This window comes from Amphiura filiformis, chromosome 5, assembly GCF_039555335.1.
Source record: "Amphiura filiformis chromosome 5, Afil_fr2py, whole genome shotgun sequence".
Taxonomy (NCBI): Eukaryota; Metazoa; Echinodermata; class Ophiuroidea; order Amphilepidida; family Amphiuridae; genus Amphiura; species Amphiura filiformis.
In genome coordinates, this window is record NC_092632.1 from 16,541,468 (window position 1) to 16,553,258 (window position 11,791).

At 37.0% G+C, this 11,791-nt stretch overlaps 1 protein-coding gene across 9 annotated transcripts in view; it reads right to left on the minus strand.

Moving 5' to 3' along the window:
- The window catches only part of LOC140152729 (uncharacterized), a 124,897-nt gene that overhangs the window by 62,017 nt on the left and 51,089 nt on the right, over positions 1-11,791 (minus strand). The window lies entirely within an intron of this gene.

The following is an 11,791-nucleotide window of genomic DNA, read 5'->3' on the forward strand; positions in this document are numbered from 1 at the left end:
TCCTTCTTAAATTTGGCCAAAGATATCCTGGTATGGATTTGCAAATTATTACCGTGAACATAAGACATCAATTCATGCATAATTACTCAAAGATACGCAGATCCCTCCAGGTTACATGACGATTGAAGAAATGGCGTCGAGATACCTATTTGATAACTACAATTTTGCAAATTATCATGACCTTATTTGCATATAATGCATATTCATATATTTAAGCAAACAGACTCAACAATAGGTGGCGTTTTATTCTGAAATTTTGATCAAACAACCACATTATTCGCTATTGATACTCGGAAAATGAAACCAGGGAAAGGACGTAACGATGAGCACTGGATTTTGAAAATAAAATTCAGTCAGAGTTGATCTGAATATGCTCAAAAATCATCAAATAAATTACTGTTTTAGTCATAGGGAAATAATATTGCCTTAATTTGCACGTCTGTAATATACGGTCATGTTTATTTTACATTCATAAATTAAACGACATTTTCTGGTTCTCACATAGTGTCAAAGAAATGCTAAAATGCATGAAATATTTTAATGATCCGATTATTTAAGAACAAAACGTCAGAAATCATATAAGTATTTAGAATAACCTTACAAGCTTAACCATATTACCTTTCCCTAATGATGAAGTCAATAACAAACACAAACATGATATTTACACACCTAAAAGGTATATAGGCATCATATTCCAACTTCTAAAATACCTGAATTGCACGATTTAAAAACTGCTTTGTTCATATTACGACATTCCTTATTCCGTTTTTCGCAGACGTAATATTCTTAATGAATCAAAATTAAGAGGACACTTTTTTGAATCAAATAATAGCCATTCCACATATCATATTCCACATTACGATAAACAACCTTAAAATTGGTCAGCTAATGCGATTACGTTTTCCGTAGGCTCAAGCTCCTATAATAAAATTCATCAAAAACTTCTTTGGTAAGAGAACCTTTCCCTCTGGATTATTTGGATCCTCTAAAGTCATATAGACACGTTCACCTTCGCGACGTCTTTATAAAGACACATAATCTGGCCCTGATTCTTGACTTTGTCGACTGACTTGTCTATTGGTAACCCTTGAAGATACGCTTCGATATTTGCAGCACATAACTATTGTTGTCATAAGAAATATTATAGTTACCAAGCATGTTGCTGAAGTAGAAATAGTTAAATAAAAGACCGTTATTGGTGTTTCTTAGCACGCATCGTTGCAATCTTCAGACATCAAGGGAGCTTCAGTTTCTAATATGTCGTTTATTTTAGGCTTATTGTGGCTATAACTGTAAAGCCTGCATCGTCATTTATAGTCCCTCTAGAGGAGACGACTGTAATTGGACCGATTTGACATGTTTGTATCCGATCAGGAAATGCTCTGCTTGTCATTTCACAAATAAAAATGGCGCCATTGTGTTTCACTTCTGTTCGTATTAAGATATTTGATTGGACAGTATCTAAACTCGTTGAGTTTGAAGAGGGAACATATTCATATGTTTCTGACAAATTGACCTATTTATCAAAACAAATACAAGTTTAGAGGCCACAATATAAATTACTGTTCCCTAAATAAAAGCTTCCATATGTCAATAATGACGCATCTCGGATGATCCGTGGTCTGAAATTGTTGACGAACCACTCATATCATCGGAGTTTACAAGAAGACTTTCAGTTTTATTTCTAATCAAAGCATTCGTTTTTAGACCCATTTTCTGGTAACAATCCTGTTTCTTAATATCTAAAGTGTATCACAAAATATCTACGAACATTTGGTGCAACAGATATTGTTACACCTTCTATTTACTGGCACCTTATAGGTCAGGAGAGAGGATAATATTAATCCAGTCTCAACGGCACAGAGAGGCTTGATGTTATGTATTGCCCATAGGCTTAGGAACCGGGGGTTGGGGGGGCTCAGCCCCAAATAATAAGTAAACATTTTGTGATAAAATAGAGGGAGAATGGGTGCATGTGATCTATAGTTTGCAAAATATTCTGACTCCCAGTGGGGTAACCCCCTCGCGCACCCCCAGGGTGTGCCCACCAAATATTTTTTTCAATTTTCAGCGCTCACCCCAATGTTGAAAATCTTCCTGAGCCAATGTTGTCTATGTCATACCAAAACATGATGGTCATATTTTTATTCGACTCTTAGATTTTTGGTTTAAATCATGTTAAAAAGGGTTTTCAACTAAAAGATGCCGGTCTAAAAATCAATGTTCCTGGCAGAAATCAAACTAAAATTCCTACTACATAATTATTAATTGTATTTGCCACATAAAAAATAACGCTTCTACCTATGACGATGGCGTAGGGATTATGCTTCTTGCGTGGTCAGAGGTCAGCTTGTTTGAATTGTGTCAGGTATACTCATTACTTGACATTCCAAATTAATAATTTTACACGATTTGTTTTTTTCACACATTGGAATTGTATTAATTGCTAACAAGGAAGCAGACACTGTATTTCACAATAATCTTTGTTTATTAATATTCAATAATTTACATAATGTACATTTAGTAGTAATGCTTGTAAAGGAATGCGCTTTAGATTAATTAGCCGTTAATGCTACATAGTATGATCAGGTTGGGCAGTCTTTAATATACAATTTCCTTTAAAGGTATTATATCGAAAACGAACGAAACATTAATGAGTATTTTTTAATACCCATAATTTGTTTAAAGCTATGTGAATAAATCTATCCGATCTGAATTTGTGTCCAAATATATTTAGATTTGCAGATATTTATCCTTTAATTTTTATTGTTGTGAAGTTTTACACATAGATCAAAATATAGATTTAGTCGTTAAACATGAAAATTATTGATTGATTTTTCATCATCAATTTCTTTGCTTTGAGGTATATATTCACTTTCAATATTCTGAACGAAATGAATAGTCAATAATGATATCACGCTAAGTGATTAATATCGCCTCAAACTTAATGTTTTATTATCATGATATTGCTGAAATGGGTCTCTTGGAAGCATCACTTTGCCATCAGGGCTATTCGGATCCTCTAGAGTCATGTAAACACGTTCATTGTCTCGTCGCCTCTGCAGCGATACGTAAACTGGTTCCGATGCACGAGGATGAGGCCGACGATGAAAGTACATTGGTCTTTTTCTCAAATCAATGTTTTTACGGCGATATTTACAACCCATTACGATTGTAGTTATAAAGAACACTAGGAATAATAGACCACTTGCTACAGTGGAAATCATGAGATAGAATATGGTGGTATTAATTCGACGGCAAGAATGTCCGCACTCGTTTGAAAGAAGTGAGTCGCGATCAACTTTTGAGCCACCCTGATTGTCTTCAGCTAACCTTGGTTTATTTGGTGTAGGATAGAATGTATCAGAATTCGTCATCGGTATTATAGTGAATGGCCCGATTTGACATGTCCGCTTACGATTAGGAAATCCAGAACTTGTCATTTCACAGATGAATATGGCACCTTGATCATCTATTTGCATCTGCAGGAATAGCTGAGAATGCACATGGTTCCCTTTCATTATTTTCGTAATTATCATTTGTTCATTTAAATAACGCCCAGTCCATTTCAATTCAACTGCAGGCTTCCCTTTTACGGAGGAGCATTCTAATTCTATCCTACTGTTTTCTTCTACGATCCGATCTGTCGGATTACTCGAACATGTTGGATTTATCCCATCGGGAAAGGAGAAAACATCGATGACCTTTGAACCTTGAGCAATTTCCTCAACATTGGTTTTAAAAGATAAAATTCTACAAGCATATGTTCCTTGATCGGAATGTGTTACATTCACCAGAGTTAAGAAATATGCCATAAAACCATCTGGTAAAGTTCTTACAGCTAAGTAAGCGCGTGATCGGACCGTTTTTCCAATGCTATCCCCAGTTAATATTATCTCGCTCTCTTCATTCAATGTACGTACGATTGTTACAACATGATCACTCTGGAAATTCCTTATTTTGCACTGAAATGCCAAAATTCCGCCAACCGTTACTGGATCTACTACCGCTTCTACCTCTAAGGTGGTTTCACTTTTTGCCGAATGAAGTTCCAACACTAAGATGACAAAATATATAATATGCTTTACATCCATATTGAAGATTGTTAAATCACATTTGGAAAATAAAGATGCACTATTTGAATACCGCGCTCCAATGGTGGAGAACATTCAGCTAATCAGTTCAGTCATTTAGTAATTATTCAAAGATGACGTTTTAATCTCTCGTAATCAATTACATAAAATATGGAATAATCGCAAAACAAGGCAGCAAATATCCACCTATAAGAAATATCTTCACTGTGACGCAGCGAGACAGGTATCCGATCATCTAAATTAACATCCACAGATGGTAAATAGATTACTCATAAGACCTGTGTATTGACAAATATGAGAATAACATTTAGTTGCAAGGTGACGCTTGGTGGCGTTGCAATGATTATCGATTTATTAAATATACATCATGTTGATGTAAGCAAAATCAAAATCAAAAGCAAAATCAAAACCAAAAATTAACCATTTAACAATTATACATTAGTTCTAATGTTTGTTCTCATGGTAACTGTCTACCCTTTTCCAATCAAATTACGTGTTATTTTTGAAATTCTTGTCAAAATACATTTTTTCTTGGGGGGGCATTTTGAAGGGGTGGGGTCAAATTGTTAGAAATCACAGAGCACATCCTTCAATTTCAAATCTTATCAAGATAATATCAGTATTTTCTCGTTCAAAGATATTTTGTTGAAATATTATTATTCACTTGCGTAAAAATGTGTTCACAGACCCAATACTGTTCCGTCCCTTCTTGATCAGACGATAAAGATGTTTTAACTTTAACATCAGTTTTATATGAAAAGAATACATGTATTGTACACATTAACCTTTTTAACACATTTTAATGTGTTAATTACACTTATCTTCCGTTTGAAGCTTTGTCCATGAGCAATAGGAAAACCTGTATTGTCCGTTAATTTTTCTCCAATTTGTAGAACATATACTAATAATTATAATATCTGATTAATTATGGTGTCAAATGTGTGTTACAATACGTATGCATGACGTTGAAACAATCATGATTAAAAAACACCAATGATTTTAAATACAGTCATCGCCAATGACTCAGTAAATCGTATTTCTTTGATTTATATCGTGAAGCTGATCTTTCACCCCCTGTCGTTAATTACTCTACATAGCGCCCTCTGTTGTTGATTAATCGCCAAATTCCAGCCTCGGAGTTTTGAGACCAGAATCTTGATGCCGATGAAATCAAGGAATAATTACGATGACGTCATCAATTTCTATCGGGGTTTACTGCTAAATACGAATGGGTGTGCAACGGCACAGATTTTTATCTGCTAATTCTGTCACACGTTGCTATACCAATTTTGCGTTGCTATGTCAGTGACGTCAGCAAGATCTTGCTGATCTGAAAGCTGATCGGCGTGACGGTACTGCAGTAAAGATGGAGGCAAGGAAGAGAAAATGCAGTAGTCCTGCAAGTGAAAGGTGGGTATAATTCTTTCTTTGGAAGTATTTTGAAAACATTTTCCTTTCGTTGCGGAGTAATATTACATCTACGGATGTCTATTCAAAATTGCAATAGTGGGAATTTTGAAATTACATGGAATTTTGGTAGTATTTGAGAGAGGTAATCGGTCCCTTTCTCAATTCTATGGTGTTAAAACGTCAATGTCACGAATTTGCATCACTCAAATTGCTTGACCTGGGTCATCGGTCATGTCGATCCTTTTATTATTTAACCTGGTTTGACCTAAATTGTTTCGAATGCACGATCGAGACGGAAAAAAATTGATATTTGAAGGTATTTGGTGACGATAATGCAGCGAATACGAGACAAATAGCTGGTAACAGTTGTGGAAATAATGGATGGCAATTGTGAGCAAATCGCTGCAAAAAGTTCCAGTCCTGGGCTCCAGTTCAATCCATATGAATGTGATCTGTGATTGTGAATGATACGTGGATATCATGACATGCAATGCATGTACAATGACAAGGCAAACGTCAACTGCCATGACTGTTTTTAATACATTCATGACATTGTGTATGATAATTGATATGTGAATGCATGGATGCTGTGCATTTCGACAGTCTCACTGTAAGTCACACCAGCCTGCAGGGTAGGCCCGGATTTTGCAGTACGGTAATCAAACTTGGAAGTCTTGAGTCTTGTACTCTTGCATTTGCATGTCATGCAAGTTGTTTAAAAAGAAAAGTAAGCTTTTAAGCATAAAAAACATAACAAAACCGTGTACGTACTATAGCTAAAATAATAGTTTCTCGATTATGAGAGCTCAATAGGCACGCAATGACAATTGCGTCGCCGTACAATGCCTTCCACACACCCTTTGGGTAGCGCTGCATTTCCTGTGCGTGCACAATCGATCGCGCTATCATGTCATTCCACTAAACTTGCAACATTACGCAGTGCACGCAGTACATTCATTCTCTCATGATCGAGAAACTATTATTTTAGCTATAGTACTGAAGTTTGTTCGGCTTATATTACAATAAAGGCGGAAAAAATATGACTCGTAACACTGTTACTACTCATGTACTAGTACTTACGCTAGTTGTGCATTGTGTAATTGCGTGACTAGCGCACGCTATGTGAATTTACGCGAGGCTGAGTTGGGACTTTATTGACGCATGCGCAGTACGTAACAAAAGCCAAATAAATTCCGCCTTGTATAAATAAGCCGAACAAACTAAGTTACAGGTAAATTAGTAATTCTTGGCCAAGCTAGAAACGCTATGAAAGCATGCGCACATAGCGCGGTAGAGAAGAAAGCATACACACGCCTTGCATTTTCTGATTGTGTACACGCTTATACTGCACTGGGAATTTCAATTGAATGAACACAGCCTGACGTAACGTGACGATTTTTTACGTACATGGTCATGGTGTATGGTGCGATGTATGCCAGCGTGTGTGCGTTATGCGGAAGTGAATCCTACCATGCCAGCGCACTCGTCGTTTGCCTTGTTGTTTGAAATATGCGATATACAATTGCGGTTGTGTCACATACAGCTGTTGAAAGCTGTGTTTTCTTTCAATTTTTCACCTTGCATGTGTGATGCGGCAGTGACGTCAGTGTGCATTTAATTGGCCGCATCCTCAAATTGCTAGCGTTCACTCACAACGCTGGCGTACTATGTACACAGACACTATAGCCAAAATATTAAATTCTCGATCATTAGAGCCAACTTGGGTACGCACAGTTATTTGCGCCGAGCGTACTACGCAAATACCGGCGCTTACCGCGCAACCACAGCTTTTGAGAATTGACCAATCACACGGTCGTTGCTAGGCAAGGTCAAGGTTCGGTCATGCAGGTCACGCGATCGTGTTATTCTATGAAAAGTACTCTGACGCAGAAGGTACATCCTCTCATGATCGAGAAATTGTTATTTTGGCTATAATTACCTTAAAGACGCTAACCCAGAATGCATATGCGCGAGCGAATTTCAGCGAAACAGCTGCCTCAACGTGTTGACGTCAGTGCCACACCAGAGGGAAAGTTTGGCCTATAATTGCATCTCTCATAATTACGATCAACAAGTACGCGAGCTTACTCGCGGTGATTACAGGTGTTTGTTTGCGCGTTAAGAAACAACACGCAAACGCCGGTCAATTGTGTGCAACATTAGAACAATACACATTTTGCGGTCAATTGTGAGATATTAATGACCTCGATTTGCGTTCGCGTTTTTACAAATAACTAAATGTGATTCATAACCTCATTAATAAACGCGATGAGTGCGATCCAATCATATTTTATTATTTGTGAAAACGCGAACGCAAATCGAGGTCATTAATATCTCACAATTGACCGCAAAATGCGTAATTGTTCCAATGTCGCACACAATTGACTTCTGCGTGCGCCATATTGTGCGTCCAACGAACTGCGCGCGCGCTGGCTGCCGTATTTGGATTGCGCGCTACCATATTTGCACAGATTCTGATACGCACTTTTGTTATTGGTCGTTTTGTTTTAGCCTGATCGATTTTGGGAAAGGGAAGATGTAAGAATTGTTTATTTTTACAAACTTTTGAGGAAAATTTTGTGTTATTTTGTAAAGTTAAAAGATCAAAGTGACGGTTATGAATGAATGAGGTTAATAACTTTGCATCGGTTATATGTCGGGCATTGTGAAAAATCTAAACATTTTGCTTCGGACCTCGGGATATTCCTCGGTTCCAAAGGCAAAATGTTTAGATTTTTCACAATGCCCTCCAAATAACCGATGCGCAGTTATTAACCTCTAATTGATAGCACGCATCGCGTTTATTAATGAGGTTATGAATGTTTACTTTTGAACAATTACGCATTTTGTGGTCAATTGTGAGATATTAATTACCTCGATTTGCATTCGCGTTTTCACAATTAACAAAATATAATTGGATCGCACGCATCGCATTTAGGACATTCATGCCCACATGAATTACATGTGATCCAATTATTTGTATTTATTTACCAAAACACAAAATGTGGTTACTAATATTCAACAGTTTCAGACGCTGGCCCTTCCAGTGCTGAGGGAGATGCAACCCACCTCCACCCACCAGAAGCTGTAGGCAGCCATGGTTTTTTTGCTTGCACCAATGTAATTTTTGAGCACCCGAGGCACTTCTGCACAGCACATTCTCCAAGGACAAGCGTCAGCTTACTTATGGAGTTTTCATCTCAAGACTCAAGTTGACCTTTGCGCCGTCAGGTAAATGTTAGTGCGCCGAACAAACTGCGAGTGGTGGCCGCTATTTGGATTGCACTCTACCATATTTGCAAATTGTGATTTGCACTTCGAATGTTATTGGTTGTACTGTTTTAGCCTTTTTGATTTTTGGAAAGGAAATTGTTTATTTTTGCGAATTTTGAGTAAAATTGTATTATTTTGTAAAGTGATGTGATGGTTATGAATGAAAGTGATGATTATGAATGAAGTTAATAAGTTAACCGTACGTAGTACATTTTGTAATGTGTTCGGCATTGTGAAAAATCTAAACATTTTCATTTGGACTTAGAATATCCTTGGGTTTCAAAGGCAAAATGTAGATTTTCGTTTCCCACCAAATTACATCATGATCATGGTCCAAAATACTTTCAGATTATTTTGAAAAAATAATTGTCACAACCTCAACTCTTCATATCAAAATGGTCCGTCCCTAATTCTGTTCCTGTTATTTTTTTTTTCGATGTGTATTAATAACCAGACTTAGGATTTGTATATACATTCTATGGTGTTTGTGTGTGTTTCTGCGAGTCTGGTCTTTATCACAAAATAGCGTGATTAACGTGTTTCCTTGGCTATTTCTCCACAAAAAAGCATTTTATTCTTGCTAGTCACTAAATATGACATCACAATTATATAGATCCGACCTTTGAGTGCTGGATGATCCCGGGTAGATAGATGATTAGCGTGGTCGAGGTCCATTTCAGCATTTATATTACATAAGGGACTGTGCAATAATTATGAGCACTGTGGGATGGTAAAAACTTTATAGAAGCATCTTTTAGCCAGCCAAATGGGGGGGGGGGTGGTAAGCAATTTTTGGCAAGCCAAGGGGCAAGCGATTTTTGGCACACATTCATTGCAGGCTTTGACATTCATCGGGTGCCTTTTTAATAAAATGAAAACAGTGAAACAAGTAGCAAATTTTCCTGCTCGCTGCTCTCACTATTCGGCGATCATCTCAAAATGAGGTTCTACCCCGGGGAGGCACTCGAATATGAAAGTGCCCACAAGCGTACTATTGGTGCAGAAATTTTCTGAAAAATGGGGTCATTCGTTGTCGACAATCTCAAAAATGGGGTGATTTTGTATGGGAGCGCCCAAAATTTCAAATCATCGACAATAAAAAATAGCTTTTTACCCAGTTTTACAGTACAAAATAGACAAAACTCATTTATTTTGCTCAAAATGTGTGTCGCGCACCGAAATTTAAATTTTGAGGACTACTTGTTAAAGAAAGGGGGTCATTCAGTGTAGGCTACTGAAAAAAAGGGGTCATTGGGTATAGGATTTGTCGGGGTTTTTTTGTGGGCACTTGACGTATGTCAATATATGGTAGTGTCCCCGGGGGTTTCTACCCGCCGCAAAAAATGCCGCATACTCTTTGCAAAAGCCTTCTTTTTTTACAGGGCCGGGAGAACCTCGATTTGGGATCCTTGCAAAGAGCGAATATATATTTACACAATGCTATGGTATTGAGATCCCAAAAATTTGACATGTGCGTGGGGAGGAGGACAATATTTTTGGCAGGCCGAGCGGGAAGCAAATTTTCCCCAGACTTAAATTTCCCCACTCCTGTGAAACTGCACGCTTTATCTACAGATAAATAAGTGTTTTCATTTCTTTTCCTTTTATCATTATTTAAAATTCTTATTCAAGTGGCTTCTGTTATTTAAGAAACATTTTTTTACGTATATATATATTCTATGGTGTTGATTTTTCAACCATGACATGATTTTTTTCCCTGCACGTTCCAGTGTTATTGTTTCACGTTTAATTAAAAGTACTGCATTTTCATATCATATTATTTTCGTTTTCTCGAGAATCGATTCTGGTGTTTGAGGGTTGTACAACCAACATGTTGCATTATTAGTAAGTTATTTCAATACACCACCCGCGAAAGCACCCTAAACAAGGATTTAATCCTTGTCTAAAATGATACTCTAAACGGGTAACACAAGCCTGTTTTCACACCCTAAACAGGGATTTTATTCCCTGTATCAACTTTCATAACCTAAATATCATTTCCGCGTATGAGCAATTGCAATTTTGCTACCGTTTTTACCAATTTTTCTATAATATTTTGTAGTAAACCTTTGAGTTTGACAAGCATCTACTATAATTTATGTGCAGTAAACCTTTGACAAAAGTGTATTTTAAGCGTACATTGCATATTTACTGTGTTGAAATGCGCTTGTCTGATTGGCTGCTTAGGCGTTCTGCTGTTGCCGAGTGGAAATTAATCATAGATTAATAAACACACAGATTAATAAACACACAGATTGGAATTTTCCATGCCTGTGCCCTCCAAGCGTACTCAAATTCAGCTGACGCAGGTCCATCGTTCAGACCTGGCAACATCGCTCATCTTACACAGTTTCTTTTGTGTATGCTTGCACTATTTGTGCTATTTGTGTGTTTGCTGACGCAGATAGGCAATATGCTATGATTCCACGGTATGAATGAACTTTGCGCCGTACGCGTTGTGAGCTCTGACTTTGCAACATCACGGTAGTACACGCTTGTCAAAGGTTTACTGCAAAATATTATACCGTGATGTTACTAGTACAAAGTCAGAGCTAACAACGTGTGTGGTGCAAAGTTCATTCATAAATTTCCATATGGCAACAGTAGATCACCTCAGCAGCCAATCAGAGACTAGTGTGTTTCAACACAGTAAATATGTGATGTATGCTTAAAATACGCTCTCATCAAAGGTTTACTGCAAAATATTATAATTTCATAATCATTTTTAAACTTCCCACCTGACATGTTTCAAGAACTTAGATATGTTTAAAACCAAAATGTTTTACTTTAATATGAAATTTCCAACATGACAAAAATCACAAACAAGAAATACCTTCACTGGATCAAACTCTTTTTATTACAGACCATTTGCTACATTTTGTATTGGATAACTGAATCTAGGAAATAAAAACTGATTAGTAATGCACATTTTGCGTATCTCGACTTTTAATCATGTTGCGCATAACTGGGACACATAAAAATCGTATTGTCCTAGTTCCTAGTTCTAGGATCTT